The sequence below is a fragment of the Nannospalax galili genome, unplaced genomic scaffold, assembly GCF_000622305.1.
Source record: "Nannospalax galili isolate Female #2095 unplaced genomic scaffold, S.galili_v1.0 scaffold39, whole genome shotgun sequence".
In the NCBI taxonomy this organism is placed as follows: Eukaryota; Metazoa; Chordata; class Mammalia; order Rodentia; family Spalacidae; genus Nannospalax; species Nannospalax galili.
In genome coordinates this window covers 226,983-243,846 of record NW_008346683.1, presented here as the reverse complement: position 1 = coordinate 243,846, position 16,864 = coordinate 226,983, and the positions used below count along the sequence as shown (strand labels likewise).

At 45.5% G+C, this 16,864-nt stretch overlaps 1 pseudogene; it reads right to left on the bottom strand.

Moving 5' to 3' along the window:
• Window positions 1–6,456: 6,456 nt before the first annotated feature.
• Window positions 6,457–16,864, bottom strand: part of LOC103742155 — a 31,955-nt pseudogene continuing 21,547 nt past the window's right edge.

Sequence of the window (16,864 nt, the reverse complement as noted above, 5' to 3'; positions counted from 1 at the left end):
GGGAGGGGGTAGTCTTTGGTCAAATTTAAAATATTAATCGTGAAAAGTGCCAGCCCCAGCTGTTGATGGGGGCTTACTCCCCCTTTTTGTTTTTGTAATTGAATTTTAAGGTTTTGATGGTTATGTTTTTATAATAGCTTGGCCTTGGGGATTTTAAGGAATCCCTGTACTATGTTGGATGTTCCAAAGCAGGAAAAACTCCGGTAAACTCTTACTCACAAAACATGGGCCATTATTAGTTTTGATTTTTTGGGGAAGTCCCAATGTAACAAAGCATTGGAGAAAGTGAGATTGAGCATGTTTAGACTTTTCTCCTGCATGGGCAGTGGCCCAGCAGGCATGTGAAAATGTGTCAATAGATACAAAAACATATTTAAGTTTTCCAAAAGGAGCATAATGTGTGACGTCTGTTTGCCATAAAGAATTAGGTTTGAGTCCCCTGGGGTTTACACCTGGTTGTTGCAGAGGTGGCACCTGTAGAAAGGGTTGACAAGATTTACCGGTTTGTATGATTTTTTTCAGGTCCTTAATGGGAATCTGAGGGAATCTCTCATGGAGTCCCTGCCAATTTACATCATGTAACCCCTGAGCCTGATTCAAGCCCATTGTCATAATTTGGGTGGACGCCATTTTGTCTGCCTCAGCATTGCCCTGGGATAGAAGCCCAGACAATCCTTGGTGGCCCCTAAGCAGCATGTGAGTCTGAATCATCAAGGGGGTGATAGGGTTTCCATCCAGTTGGATGTGAGAACCTAGTAATCCTGGAAGAAGGTTAACTACATATAGGCTGTCAGAAAACAAATTTATGGGTTCACTTACCTTTGTCAAGGCCAGAGTAACAGCTATAAGCTCCTTGATCTGAGCTGACCCATCACAAGTATGAATATATCTTTTTGATGTCTCACCCATTCCTGGGTATACTATTACTGCAGCTCCAAACCTGCCCCCATCAGTGAAAATGTTATGGGCTTCCAATAATGGCTCCTTAACAAAGAGCCGGGCGGTGTCCCAGGAGAGGGCGTGAAAGGAGGTTACCCATTTATGAGGGCCATAATGACAGTCCAAATTTCCCAGGAACCCCTCCAAGGCTATGGCCACTCGATTGTTATTTCTGCAGAGTCATTCAAAATCTTTAAGTTGATAAGGGATAACAATTTTAAGAGGGTCTATGCCATAATGTCTTAGGGCCACGTCACGTCCCTTTTCAATCAAGTCAGCTAACTGATCCATGGGTGTATAAACCTGTGGCACACCTCCTAGAGAGGCATGTACCCATTGAAGGGGTTTTCCATCCTGCATAAGGATGGACGTCATCAAAGTCTCACCAGGGAGTACCCACAACTCAAGATCTTTACTAGGTGTGTACCGGGCGAGTTTGGCTTGGTCCAGGGCATCCTGGACTTCATGTAAGACATGCGGGTGTTGAGGATCCAAGTGAATTAGTTTTGAATGCTGTTTTCCTACTAGCAATTGAAACAGTGGTTTTAAGGTCTCAGTGGAACTAGGTATCCAGGCTCTCAGCCAATTAATTTCTCCTAATAGTCTCTGCAGCTCCATCAAGGTAATGGTGGGCTTGACAGCCAATTGTGGTTTTAAAGGACTGACTGCCTCCAAAGAAAGTACGGTTCTCAGGATTTTAAAGGGAGCAACAGTTTGTATTTTATCAGCGGATACGTGGAGCCTGCCTGTCTGTAGACACTTTTGGGTAACCCCATATAATTGTCTTAATTGTTGTGGGTTTGGGGCTCCCAGGATGATATCATCCATGTAAATATATACAATGGCGTGAAGGAGTAGAAGGAGCAGGCCCCAAAAGGGTCTTCACATAGCTTTGGCAGAACGCTGGGCTATTGGCCATACCTTGGGGTAAAACAGTCAATTCATATCTCTCATCAGGCATTTTAAAGTTGGTGGAAGGTACAGAGAAAGCAAATTTTTCACAATCCTGGGGTTGTAGGGGGATAGAGAAAAAACAATCTTTAATGTCTATAACTATAAGAAACAAATCTGAGGAAATAGCAGGGATCCAAGGCAGCCTCCTTAGGGGTGTACCCTCTAGGGTCATCCTGGCATTGATTTTATGCAAATCTTGTAGCATTTTCCATTTGCCAGAGGCCTTCTTAATAACAAAAATGGGTGTGTTCCACGGACTTACAGAAGGCCGGATGTGGCCCAGTTGTAATTGTTCCTGCACAATTTCTTTCAAAGCTTGTAACTTTATTTCAGGTAGTGGCCACTGCTCCACCCATACCAGCACCCCCGGGGACCATTGGATAGCCAGAACTTGAGGGGCAGTGGCCTTTAGAATTGGGGGTGAACCCAGGGGATCCTATCGGGCTCTCCCCGATAATTATGAAAGTTTGAGAACTCTTGCTCTTTAGTCGCCTCTAATCTTTTTGGGAGTCTGTTGAACTCTTTCTGTTCTAAGAGGTCTTCATAAAATGTCTTGTTATCTGTGGTCAACACAGCATCCATTTGGCCTAGAAGGTCCTGGCCAAGCAAATTGGATTGCAACCCAGGTGCCACTAGGGGCTGGATCTCACCTCTAGATCCATCTGTGTCCCTTCACTCTAGCAGCCCCTGTGCCTCCTCAGCTCTAGCAAGCCCACCCATGCCCAAAACTTGTGGGCTGGGTTTTAGAGGCTATGTACTAGGTAACTTCTCCTTTCTAAGTATGGTACGATCTGCCCCAGTATTGATGAGACAGTGAATTCTTTTTCCCCCTATGAAGATGCTCATCTTTAGCCTGAGGCCTTCATAGATGGGAACCATCCAGTTGGTCCGAGTTATTCTTGTCTCAAGTCCTCCTTTTGATAACGGGGCTTGAGGCTGCCCCGGAACTAGTTTAAAGGCTTTCCAGTTATATCAAACTTAGATCTGTAATCCTTTCTCCAATGATATCCCTTTTTGCAGCGAGGACGGGTTTTTTGGCCTGACACCTATCTGGTCCCCGTTTCAGGGTTTGTCCCTTTTCCTCAGAGCAGTCTCGCTTAAAGTGCCCTCTCTTCCCACAGTTAAAACATTTTCCCCCTCCCCCTTCCTTCACCCATGTCATCTGGGTGGCTGCAAGGGCCTGTGTCATGGCTTCCACCAATGAAGCAGTTTGCACCTGTAGCACTTTAGTCAGCATGTGAATCTCCTGAGACCGGGTTCCTACATCCTGGGAGGCCACAATCCATCTACTCATGGAGTTATTTCTAAGCCTGGAGCAAGCTGCCCGGTGATCCTGATTCATGCCGTCCCACACCATAACTCTTACAAATTTGTCCCACAAAGACCCGGGAGGCAAACTGTTCTGCACCCTATCTATGAATTCAGGAAGTGGCTCAGAGGGCTTTTGTCTCAATCCTATTATAGGGTCCTCCATCAGGCCCTCATTAAGCTTCCTCCATGCTGAGAAGCCTGTGGCCTTTACTTGCTCTCTGTATAAGGGAGGGAGGGCTGCTTGCTGCTCCCCAGTTGAATGGCCATCAGAGGTGCCGGATAGCTGCCCATATGTAAAAGGCATTGGGGCATTGGCTGTTTGGTTTTGCTCTGCTGTGACCAGGCACTCCTTTTAAAATAGTGCCTGCCATTTACCAAAAAGTGGTCCTGAAAGAACTGCTCTGGTCAGGTCATACCAGTCTCTGGGCATGCAGGGCTGGTGAGCCAAGCCCTCCAATAGAGTATTGACCCAGGGCAAATTAGGGCCATCCTGTGCCACAGCCGCCCTCAATTCCTTGAGATCCTTGGCCTCCCAGGGATACTAATCCCTGGGTCTCCCTGGTCTTGGGACCAGGTTAACAGGGAAGGCTTGTCACGGAGATCGGGAGGGCTGTGGGGTCTTGACCGGACATGCTTCTGCATACGTCGGCCATTGTGGCGCTGTAGGCACTGGAGGGGGCCCCGCATGAATGGCATGTTCTCCTGGCTGGAGGCTGGCAGGGCCCCACTGGAGGGTTTGATAATTATCCAGTTGGCAATGGGGGACTGGCTCAGGGCCTTTCGCCTCTCCGACCTCCCTTTGAGGGGTCTGCTTCCCCTGCTCGGCCTCTTCTGCCTCTAAGGACAGTTGAGCCTTGAGGTTGGCTGCCGTAGCCTCAACTTGATTCTTTTGTGCCCTAGCCTTGCTCCTCTCCTCATCAAACAGGGCCCAGTCTTCCTGATTTTTGACCTCCCCCTCTTCCTCATGGAGAGGGAGGGCACCTCCATCCCTAGCCTCCCCCTCCTGAGTGGGAATGGGTCCCCCAAAGCACCCTTTAAGGGCTGATATAGTGGGATAGAATCCCAAAAGGGGCTTGATCCCAAAGTGCAGTTCCCTTTTCTTGGCCAAGCCCTCAACCCTTTCCCAGGTGTCTGCCGAGAACAGGTTGGCTGCAGGAACCCATGGGGCCAAAAGAGTCACAGTCTCCCAGACCTGGTTGGCTACAGAGTCTGAAACGTCTAGCCCTTGGCTCTTAAGCATATAATGCAAGGCCTCCAGGGCCGGCTCATGCTTCTTAGAAGTTGCGTTATCCATACTAAGGGTCTCACTCACCCCGAAAGACTGATCGGCCTCAGCCAGTATCCTTTTCGTTTTTTCCTCACATGGGGCACCAGTTTCAGGGATCTTTCCCCACACGCAGCACAATGGGGGCCGAGGAGGGGGAGTGCACTGCCGCCCCAACCCTCTGTTCCCGAGGAACCACCAAGGAGGAAGGGAGTCTTGTCCAGCAGGAGCTCATTTATTAAGCTTTAGGCAAGTGCTTATATACATTTGTGAGCATTGAGTGTCCCTCCCTATGCTCCACCTCAGGGTTTGATTGGTCATGACCACAGGACTTAATTAGCATTTTAGGTTTCAATTTCCCAGAACTGTCAGGTTCCTATCTCTCCAGGACTAGGTTTCTGTTTCCCAGAACTGTTAGGTTTCCATTTTTTATCACCATGTCCATATGGTCTTTACTTCTCCTGACTGTTGAGTTATTTTCTATCACCAAGTCCCCACAGTGTTGGTTTCTGTCCATCATGTGCCTCTTGTGTGTGCAAGACTGTGGTATGTGTTTTCTTTTTTGGTCTTTCTGAAACAGGGTCTTCCTATAGCCACAGCTGGCCTGGAACTCTCTATGGAGACCAGGTTGGTCTTGAACTCACAGAGATTCACCTGCCTCTGCCTCCCACTGGGATCAGAGGCATTGTGCCACCATGCCTGACTAGTGGTATGTGTTTTCAAATATGACTTTCAACCCATTATTGGGTTCTAATGTTAGTTTATTGGGTTAAGAGGAGCATTTTTGTTGTTCTTTAAAAATTATCTTTATTTTATGTGCATGAGTGTTTTATATGCATGTGCACCATGTGTATGCAATGCCTATGGAGGCCCATGTCACTCCTCAAAGTTCTCAGTCTGCTCCAGTATCAGCTACTAAATATGCCACTGTGTGAGTGTTGCCTCTGGATGTACCTTGGGGGCACTTCTGCCTATAGCAGGCACCTGCAGACATCACGACATTCTGGTTGTTTGTAGCAAGGGTAATGGAAACCACCTCAGAGATGCAAGCATGTGCTTAATCAAATTAGATTTTCAAGGGATACTCTGGTCCTGTTTGCACACTGTGCAGGGGCCCTGCAAGGAAGACCATCTGGAAGCTCTCACAGGATTGGAGGAGGAACATGGGGGTAGCTTGAGGATGTTTGCTGTCCAGCTGTCTGTCCTGGCTCCACTGCAGCTGACCCTTGCACACACCTCTAGACAGCCCTTGAACCTAGTCAATCTTGGGCTTGGCTGACGGATAAGAAATGCCTCTGTACTCAGCCTAGACAGACATGTGTGAGCTTCTCTCAGTGTCCCAGTAGGGCCTGGAGGTGGCAGAATCTGAGGAAAATGTCTGGGTGAAGTGAGAATGCATAGGAAGGCCATGAAGGACTTGCTCCCTGTCACTGAGAGAAGGTTCATGATGAAGGGAAGTCAGGACGCCAGCACTAAGGGGAGCCAGCCGGTCCACACAACACAAGCTGAGTGCATCAGTACAGGGATTCAGCTTGGCCTGACTGCAGCCATCTTGAGTGATGACCATCAGCAATGGCCATGAAAAACCCTGGCCTGCTTTCCCTGCATGGTTAACCTGCACTACAGTGACATGCAGCCCTTTAAGATGGGATCTCGAAGCTGTCAGTGCTAGAACCATGCCTGACATCCTGGATATCAGCTAAGACAAGAGCAGCTGCATTCTGACCCTGATGGAAGTCACCATTATCCTGCTCACCATGTGTAAGCCCTTCCTCTGACCCATCTGACAGAGGCCACCAGGCTTCCTATTTCCTTGGCCTTACATTGTCCGTAACTCCCCAGTAAAGATTACAGTTGGTGTCATTCTTACTCTTTCTGCCCATTTCTTTGATCCCATGGCAAAAATTTCTTTTCCTGTGGCAACTGAATGCTTCAAACTCATTTTTCTGAACCATTAGTTAACATTTATTGAACCCAAGTCTACAGAACACAAAATGAGAAAAGCCAGGTGATCTGAGGCATCATCTTTCCCAGAACTCCTTCCCCTGCTTGAGAGGAAGCTAAGGCTCACAGGCTCTTGATCCCAAAGTGGTGGAGGTCTCCATGCTACAAGTTGTTTGACGTCTTATGCAAATCTGTGCCAATTCACCACTTCCAAATCGATCATTGTCCCAAAATAGCATGTGGAGACTCCCTGGAATTTATTGGTCTCTCAGGTCACACTGTCCCCGTGAAAGGCTGGCTACTTGCCAAGAGTTCTACCCATTCCCCAGTCAATATCACCAACCTCAACATCATCATCATCACCACTGACATTACCACTATCATCATTGGGAAGCTACTGCCTGAAGGGCAAAGGGCAAGTTGATACTGTTGCTACGGGAAAGAAATGACTGGAGCTCACAGGGCATTGTCCTATGTGGAGGGGCTGTGGTGGAGCCATGGTGGCTTCTCCATATTCAGAACTCGCTCTGGATTTCTTCCATTTTCAACCCTTCAGTTTTCCTGAGCTTTTCCCTGTTTGCTCCTGCAAAGCCCTCTCTATTCACACCCCAGTGTGTTTTTAGTGCCCTGTGAACTCTAGTCCCCTCTGATCCCTTAATTCAGGCTGCAGTTGTATCTCCTGTTTGACCCACTAACTCTCTGCATTAACCTTGTGCTCAGCCCCAGACAAAAACTCCTCAATGCTCACTTCCATAGACTTGATCGTGCTCCCTTTATTCCTCTAACAAAATGCGCCCCCGTCCCCGACTCCTCCCATAAAGGTAATCTCCCAGAACTTTGAGATGTTTGGGGAGGGAGTCACTAAAGCTGTTGTGACTGCAGAATTTCGTTGATGCGGATCATTTTTTTCAGCTTCTCCTCCAGCTTTTGAGCCATTTCCCTCAGTGTTTTAGGTGATTCTGAACTCGCCCCATTGGACAAATGGATTGAATCATTCACAAGGTGATACACATCAAATGCAAGTAAGATACTTGAAGTGGTTACACCTGTGACCCGGGCTCCTCTGGTCATTGACAGAGCTGTGCCTTGAAAGGCATTCTGCACCCAAGTAGTACGTTGGGCAGGGAGTCATCCGGTGGTTGTGAGGATCTTGGCATCTGCTGCTAAGTTAGGATTGGCTCTGGCCATCTTGAAGGCTTAGATATGCTGCCCAAGGGCTTTTGGGGTTTGGAAAAAATCTATGGATGCATTAAAAAAACTGATTCCAGTCTTAGGTAGGATCTGCTTAATCTCATTCATTATGTCCATACCTGCTGTAACCAGGTGGTTGGCTTGGGCTTCATCTGACAACCTGTTTGTTTCTTCCACAATTGTAGTGGTAATACTAGTTGCAGTAGCTGCTGCTCCCAGCCCCAACCCAGTTGCTAAGAGCAGCAGACTGCCTCCTCCTGTCACAGGTGCCAGTAGTAGACCAAGAATGCCTGGGACTCCTGAGGCAGTGCTGACAGAACTAGCTACCACACTGGAGATGGTGCAGTCCTTGTGCACCTTGTTCAAATGGTCAGCGAGGGCTTGGATCTTCCTGATGTGCTCTTCAAGCTTCTCTTTCAACTGAGGAAATGCTTTCAAAAACTCTCTTTATCCTGCAGATTGTCCATGGGCAGGTGTTCTAGGCGCTCATTTAGAGCTTTGCGTAGTGCCGCTTCCTCCTCCCTGGAACAGCAGAGGTCAAATGCGTGAGAAAAAGTTTTGCTTTTAGCCATGAGAATGATCCCTTAAGCTCTATCTTGTTCAAACCACAGTTACAATACAAATACAATGGGAAAGAATTTTATAGAGGTACAGAATTTTGCACTCTACAATGAGCATTTGTTCTATCATAGATGCCCTGTCGTCCTTAGTCCATAGATTTCAGTGAGTAGTCATGTTGAGACACTGTAGACAAAGCATCTTGATAAAGATACCTTCACTCAAGGTCACTGTCATCACTACTCAAATATTTTCCCAGTGGGAACTCTGCAGACGAACATAGGGATGTGGGGTTAGATGAAAACACTCTTTAATTCAGAGAATGTTAGTACTGTGTGAGGAATTCTCTTCTTCCAAAGAGCTGTCCTCTGCCCTCAGCTGCTGGAAAGTCACATGCAGCCCCATGCAATGTCCTTCCGGCAATGCCTGTTTGCCTGGGTCTTCAACCATGAAACCACCAGGCTGAGCATCTCAAGTGTGCAAATATTCAATCTGAAAGGCTCCATGGACTGAAACCTTTTGAGCAATGACCTGACTTCACAGCAGTAAGTTTCTTAGCTGGCCTCATGGGACTGGTGACACTGAAAACATAATTGTTCTAAAAACACTGCATTAAACCTTAGTGCATTTCAAGTGTAGACTAGAGTCCTATCTGGAAGATATGTCATTAAAATATCTCCAAATATGTTCAACTGGGAAAATGCACAACCTGAGATACATCTGTTCCCGAGCATTTCCTACAAGAATGTTCAACAGTAATGATGTGATGTATGTGGTATCATATCTGACTTCCAGAGGAACTGGGTATTAAAGGCATTGAGTTTCCTGATAGGAGGGAGACCTCAAGTCAGCATACGAAAGAATCTTCGGAGGCCAGCGTCACTAGACTTGCTCTGTACTTGGTCTTCCTGTTAGTCATTTGCTGTCTCCTGCCTTTCGCTCTCACCGCTAGGTGTCTGTAAGTCCCCAGCTCTCTGTGTATGCAGAGTGGCTCCATCAGTAGCAGTCCCCAACAGAATATTCCTATTTGAATTTGCTTCAGAATAAGTATTCTTTTCCCCCAGAGTGAGTTTTCCTGACATGCAATAGACTGATGAATTGTCACACGTTAAAAACATAACCACACTATGGCCTTAAGGCAACAAACGCTTCAAGCTTGAAGCCCTCCCAGGTGGATCTCTTCATTGGTCAATTTTAACCCATGTCTTTGTTTTGTGGTCAACTTCAAGTGTATGATAACCATCTTCCATGAGTCTGACGGGGTCTTCTAGAAAATTCTCAACCCTATGGTTCCTAATGCAGGTGGTGTAAAAAAAAAAGGGCTCATTGGGACTATTTTCTCAGATGTTACCTTTTAGCTCTCTCTGAGAACTTAAAAGCAAAAGCAAAACACAACAGAGAAGAGACTCTCAAGATCATTTTACCTGCTGTTGGCCCTCTGCTGATGCCTGATGCCCTTTCTCTTCCTGGCTGAAGTTTACTGGGGCAGGAGAGCTGCTGCTAACTCTGCCTCCACATTGGTTCTCTACCTCCTTACTCACTCTTAACCCACCAGCTGGCACCTCTAGTCTTCAGCATCTTACTCACAGAGGTCACCAGGTTAACTGACAACATAACAGGAGACAAGAGTCCCATATGAACACAAGACCCTGCACAAAGATGCAAGAGATTTTGAGACCCAACTGTAGTAACTGGTAGGTCAGAAATCATCTAAATTTGCAGAACAGGGGACGTGTCCCTCTGTAATAAGGACATGGGGGTCTCCTTAGACTCTTGAATTATGCAAATTGTCACCCAACCATACTGATTTTGGAAGCTGTCTCTAAACCTTGTCCTTCCTGGCAGCAGGGAACCCTATGTAGAACAGAAGAGAGTCCCTGTTGTCATCCGGGAACTCCCTAGCCCAGGCAGTGTGTGGAGGAATCACCTATGTACAGCCCTGTATGTCCACTGAGCATGAGGCTGTAGCAGGGAAGGAAGAAATGTCCTCACTCCCTCTTACATGTCCTCTGCTGGGCCCAGGGCCAACCAAAGCTTTGTGCCTTCAGTACCTCCTTCCCCCGTCTCCTCCCAGCCCTGCTACCCCAGCCTTTCAACTACTCCATCCCAGGCCTGCTCCTGCTGTCTTCTAAGCCCTGGCTTTGACCCTGACCCTGGTTTATGTGGACTTGGTTTTCCACCTCTGACCCGTGTCTCATCCCAGGCTGTCAATCATGCTCTATCAGATTGCATTTCTGTTCCTACTGAACAGATTTAAGCCTGAAACCCTCAAACTGGGCAGGGATAGTGAGTCTAACCCAGTTCAGTTCAGCCACACTCTGGGCTCTGCTGCCTCTTCAGCATACAAAAGAATCCTGCTGTGTGTTACAGTTCCTCAGAGGGGAGAAAAGTGGCTGATCCAGAATCTCAAAACAGAAGCTGATCATGTCTAGACTTTTCTGACTTGGTCCAAAGCAAGTCCTCTCTCCTAGGAGACTGTTGACCATAGACTCCTCCCACCAGGCTTTCAAAGCTAACTTTAATGAGCACCTACTGTGTGCTGGCCGTATGCTGAACACTCACATACGTGATCCTATTTTTCTCAAACTGAAGCTCAATGGTAATGAAACTAAGTCAGGAAGTGGAAACTAACTTGCCAAGGCCACATAATTAGAAGATGGCAGGATTGGTCCTGTCACCTGTGGACACCATCAGAAACCAACCTGTGGTGGTCTCTGCCAGGAGATGCCATGAGGGAAAAACTCCCCATGGATTTTGGAGAAGGGGTGTTTACAACCCTAACCCCTGGGACTATCTAGAGTGGGGTGTGGGGTGTCTGCCCAGAGAAAAGCAGCCGTGCCAGGGGTCTGAGGGTAGTGCACCACGGAGGTGACCTGGACAATTCAGCTCCTTCCATGAACGCCTTCCAGGTCCCATCTTCGGTTATGAGGCTCTTCAGGCCTGGTGTGCTCAGGCTGTCTGTGAGACAGTCAGTGATTTCCTCGATGATGCATCTGCTCACTATTTAGGAAGAAAAAGAATGAGGTCAGAGGACAGTGTGGAAGAGCTTAAATGTGAAACACCATGTTCCTGAGCATGGGTGTGGCCATGGGTACTAATGGAGTCGTCAGCGTTAGAGACTCAATAGAACTACAAATTCATATGTAAAAGCCCTTTTGCTGAATGAGTACATTCATACATTTGGACATAGGGCCTTTAAAGAAGTAAAGTAATGAAGGCTGAGTGATGTCATAAATATAGGGCTCTAAGTCATGGGACTGGTGTCCTTATACCAACAAGAAAGAAATCAGGTCTCTCTCTCTCTCTCTCTCTCTCTCTCTCTCTCTCTCTCTCATCTATCTGTTATTTACTGATAATCTATTTATCTTCTTATCTATCATATATTTATTATTATCTATATTTTTATTATATATTATGATATGTAGTAATTATATATTATCATATGTGTCATTTATTATTTGCCATCATATATATTTCTGTATATGCTCTATACAGAGAGAGAGAGAGAGAGAGAGAGAGAGAGAAAGAAACCATAAGCCATGTGTATACAGGGCAGGCTCCTGCAAACCAGGAAGAAAATTCTCAGCGCAATCTGCCGCTGCTTCATCATGGACATTGGCTTCCAGAGGTGGGAGAAAATACAGGCTTTTTTTAAAAGTCCCCTAACCTATTGTCGGATGGCAGCTTAGAAGAGTCATGGTTTACGCTTTATTTTATACACATAACAAATACATATATGCGCTTTTGTTTCTTTTTCTGAGACAGGTCTCAGTGTGTAGCCCCTTTTGGCCTGGAGTTTGCTGTGTAGATCAGAATGGCCTCAGACTCACAGAGATCCACCTGCCTCTTCATCCTGAGTGCTGGGATTAAAGGAATACACCTCTATGCCCAGCTGAATGCATGTATGTGGACCCCTAAGCTGCAAAGGACCTGATTTGGACAAAGTAACTGGGGAAATACTTCCTCTGTGATGGCAACTTTTAAGTTTCTTCAGATTCAAATTACCAAAAAAACAAAACAAAACAAAAAAAGCAGCAAACCATGCTGACTTTAGAAGTTGTCACTAGGTCTCATGGCTGGCTCTCTCCACTTCCCAGGCTGTCTTGCAGTCACCTGAGGAGGCAGGGCAGGAAGGAGGTGGCCCCTGGTCATGTTTCACAAGATGGGGCCAGGAAGGTGAGTCCCACAGATCTTGGTGCAGGAGATCCCCCTTTAATCTCCTGTGAGGTTTCCTGCCCCGTTGACTCTTAAGCAGGCACTAGGCATGGTGGCCTCGGTGCTTCTAGGCTGCAAGCATGAAGCATTCAGAGAAGAGGACTTTGACTACCTGGGAAGGCTATGAGGGCTTCTGGGTCCATGGTGCCAACTGCAGGATCTCTGATAGACTTTCCTTACAGCTCTCTGGGTGTCCAGGCTGCAGGGAGGAGAAAACAAACCATGGGATGAAGTGGGACAGCTGCAGGTGACCAGGGATGTGGTGTCCCATGGCTCCCTTCAAGGACCAAAGGGACTTAACCCGAAGTGTTTCTCTTCCTCTGGCTCTGTCACTGCTAATTAAGGAAGTCAGTCATCTGGCTCCACCCCCTTTTCCCTCACCCTTATCTTATTAGGGTCCAAGGAGAAGGCGATCAGCTGAGGAGACAGCCATAGAGAAAAGATGTACTCTGCATACAGAAGGAGACGGGGAGATATTTCCAGCAGAGGCAGAGGGAACATGTGGGAGCTGATGATAACAGCTAGTATTTAGTGAGTGTCTGTGATGTGCAGGGCTCCTTGCACACAACCCCATTAGTGTTGCACACACACTCCAAGAGATGAGGGCTGCTGTGGCTTCATGTTAAAGCAGTAGACAACCATAAAGATTACGTCTAGTATCCAGATTTTTCACAGTAGTGTTTATAAGAGCCAGAACTTGAACCCAAGTTATCCTGAACCACTTCCCTCCTTTTAGATGAGTAAACTCCACCCCTTTAAACACACAGTATTGGTTCATATGCATATGTGTATTGTAAATGCCTCTTCCCACTCAGTATCAGTATCTTTATCCTGTACCAGGTTCCTGTTGTTAGAAACAATATGTGACGGTTCATTTTCAAAGTTGCCTTGAGTCTGTTTAGGTTCAGCTACAAAAGAACAGAAAACACAAGGGAGTCTAGCTATTTCTTGCTCCCCCAAACTCTGCTAAGATACACACACACACATACACGCATGCATGCACGCACACATGCACCCAAGCTAGAAGTTTAGAGTAGAAAATTACTAATAGCGAATTTTGCCTGCAAAGTCGTGATTCAATAAGCTTTAACAGGATGTAAAATAGAGATTGAACCCATGCAGTGTTTGTTGAGAAAAAGACAAAGGTAAGTGACAAAGAAAGATAAAACCTAGGTGACACATAAGATTATACCCTCCTGATTATTCAAAAAAGGGAGGAGATGTCATGAGTTAGGGTCTATAAAATTGTTATCTGCCTCAGTCAGTATGCCTGCCACTCTAAGCTGACACCTAGCTTTCTGTTCTGAGTCTCCAATACTGCTATCACGAAGTGAGGACCACTGTATCTTACACGTTGGTTGTTCCCCGTGGTGTTCCAAAGCCCACACCCTTCTTCCTTCTGCAGGAGCCCTTCTTCTCACACTGGTTGGCTCTTAGGCTGTTTCTAATCCTTTAGGTAAATAATAGTGGAAAAAATTCTCCTCTCATAAAGCGTTGCTTACATTTAATATTATTGCTGTATGATTTTTCTAGAGGTGAGTGACTACTGTGTCAGTGGGTGATCACTTTAAAAAATGTTCATAACTTGAGCCAAACTATTATGCAAGTAACTACCAATGTCCACACACACAGGCAGTTTATATGAAGATGCGCATTCTTTCAGTCTTCTCAGTTCTCAGTGTCTTTCAAAGCAAAACAAAATAGGTTGGTAAATAAAGAGAATTCCAGATTCTATTGTGATGATCTTGCCATGAGAGATAAGGAAAGAAAGCAACTGTGGTTTATGTGCAGACAAAAGGGCATTTATCAGCGCCTTCTGAGACCTGAACAATAATAAAGGCACTTAGAGGTTCAGTGGCACTTGTAAGATTATAGTGTCCAACGCTTGGGGACTTTGCTTTGCACCAGTAATAGTTCTAAGGCTTTGTAAATGATAACCCACAATGTTCTTCCAATAACCTTAAAAAAAGTGCCACAGTCACATCTTTATTCCCAGGTGGGGAAAACGAAACACAGATGTGAAGCAACTTGTTCAGGATCAGAACTCTAGTATGGGGTAAAGACTGGTTTACACCCAGCCACTGGGACTCAGGAACACACACACTGCTTCTGCTCCCCCTGCTTCCAAAGGAACATGGGATGGGGCTGACAGGAGACCCAAATACATGTTTGGAGGACAGCACTGGATGGCAAAGGGACAGCTGAATAAATTGGTGTGGGGGAAGATGTTATCTAGAGAAATGCTGAGAAGATGGACGGCCAAGAATGGTCTATGTAACAAGAAAGTGGAGCCAGCCTAGATGTCTGCCAACAGATGAATGGATAATGAACATGTAGTAGTAATGTAATATTGCTCAGCTTAAAGAAAGGAGAAATCGTGAAATTTTCAGGGAGATGGTTGGATCTGGAAAGCATAATCTTAAGAGAGATGACTCAAACTCAGAAAGACAAAAACCAAATATTCATCTTCATATTTGGATCCTAGCCTATAATGTGAGGGGAACCAAATAGCATAAAGAGAAGAGATTGGGCAACATACAACCACCTGGACAAGCTGCTTTGGAAGGTCAAAGCAAGTTGGAGGAATGCCATACGGTTCCTTGCGAACAAGGAACTGTGTGGAAGTGTCACCAGTAAACTGACTGACACAACAACCTTCACCTTGAGCTTGTTATTCCAAAGCCCAGAATGTCCTTGAAGATAGTCAGTAGCCATAAGCAGGACTTTGTACCTAGATAGGAGCTGGGGAAAAGTAGCTGGGAAAAATGTCTGTGTCCTGTGAGAAACTGGGCACTGTGCTTCTGCGTCTCACTCTGTAATTGTTTTGCAAGGCCGATAATAGGAAAAGCAAAGGGACTGTCACCCTGGAGGTGCTGAGCCTCTGCTATCTTTGAATTAAACATTCCCATGTCTGTTGTTACTTTCTGGTCTAAACAATAACAGCTAGCTCCTGGAACAGGGAACTGAAAGATGCCGTACATTCACAAAGAAATTTCTTAGGCACTAAGAAATCAGGATCTGGGAACTGTAAGGGGAAACGTCCACTCGAAGGTAAGCGAAACTTTTGGGGAAAATAGAGTCATGAGGACTTCCTCATCCTTAGAAGCACAGTATATTCAGCTATTAAAAGCTTTGTTAAGAGGCTCTGGGGTAAAAGTTAAAGGTTCTACATGTAACGAATTGTTTAAACAAGTTTGTAAGCATGAACACCGTTACTGGTTTCATCTGGAAGGCCAGACACTATTAAATTTAAAGACATGGAACTAGGTTGTAAAGGCACTAAGATGTGCACATCAAAGAGGGGAAAACACCCCCATTCCAGTGTGGTCATTGTGTGGCCTGATATCTAATGCCCTGAAGCCTTTGCAAATAGACTCTGAGGAATCAGTGAGGAAAGTAACGTCTGATGGGGAGATAAGGCAACTCACTAAAAAGATTGAAAGGGATATGCTTCTGCTGCTGATATATGGAATTTACCATTGCTGGAGATTCCTAAACATACTGAAACCGAACACACCAACAAAGGTGGAAACAGGGAGTTCAGAGAAAGTGGAGACTTCCGAAAATGATAAAAGAGCAAAATCCTCTAACAAGGGGCGAGTTTATTTACCCAAGATAAAGGAGGAAAGGGAATCCTATTCAGATACAGAGAGTAGCCAAGAAGAACAAATTATAATAAAATAGAATCAGTATCATCAGCTGTTAAAAGAGATATCGAAAATGGCTGAAGCTATGGATCTGGCAGATCATAAACAAACTGCTGTTCTAAATGCTCTCCCTCCTGAAAATCCATATTTGTGTGAATTAAAAAGGGTTAAAAAGCAAACCATTCTCTTTTGTGCAAAAATAAAAGAACAAGAAAGATGGGGCTGGAGAGATGGTTCAGTGGTTAAGAGCACTGACTGCTCTTGCAGAGGACCCAGGTTTACTTCCCAGCACCCACATGGCGGCTATGAACCCTCCTTAACTCCAGTTCCAGGGGAATCCGAAGCCCTCTTCTCACCTCTGTGTCATTGCACGACACAGGTGCACTCACATACACACAGGCAATACACTCATACACATAAAATAAAAACAAATAAAATAGAATTTTTAAAAATCCATTTTTTTGTACACATTCTACATAAACATATTTCTTAAAAATTAATTTACTAGGATAAAGCCAACTTGATCATTGTGGATGATCTTTTTGATGTGTGTCTATATGTGGTTTGCAAGTATCTTGTTGAGAATTTTTGCAACTATGTTCATTAAGGATATGGGTCTATAGTTTTCTTTTTTGGTTGTGTCTTTACCTGGCTTTGGTATTAGAGTGATGCTCGCTTCATAGAAGGAATTTGGAAGTTCTCCCTTCATTTCTATCTTTTAGAACAAATTAAGTAATATTGGATGCAGATCTTCTTTAAATGTCTGATAGAATTCTGCTGTAAATCCATCTGGTCCTGGGCTTTTTTTAGTCGGGAAGTTTTGTATTACTGTTTCAATTTC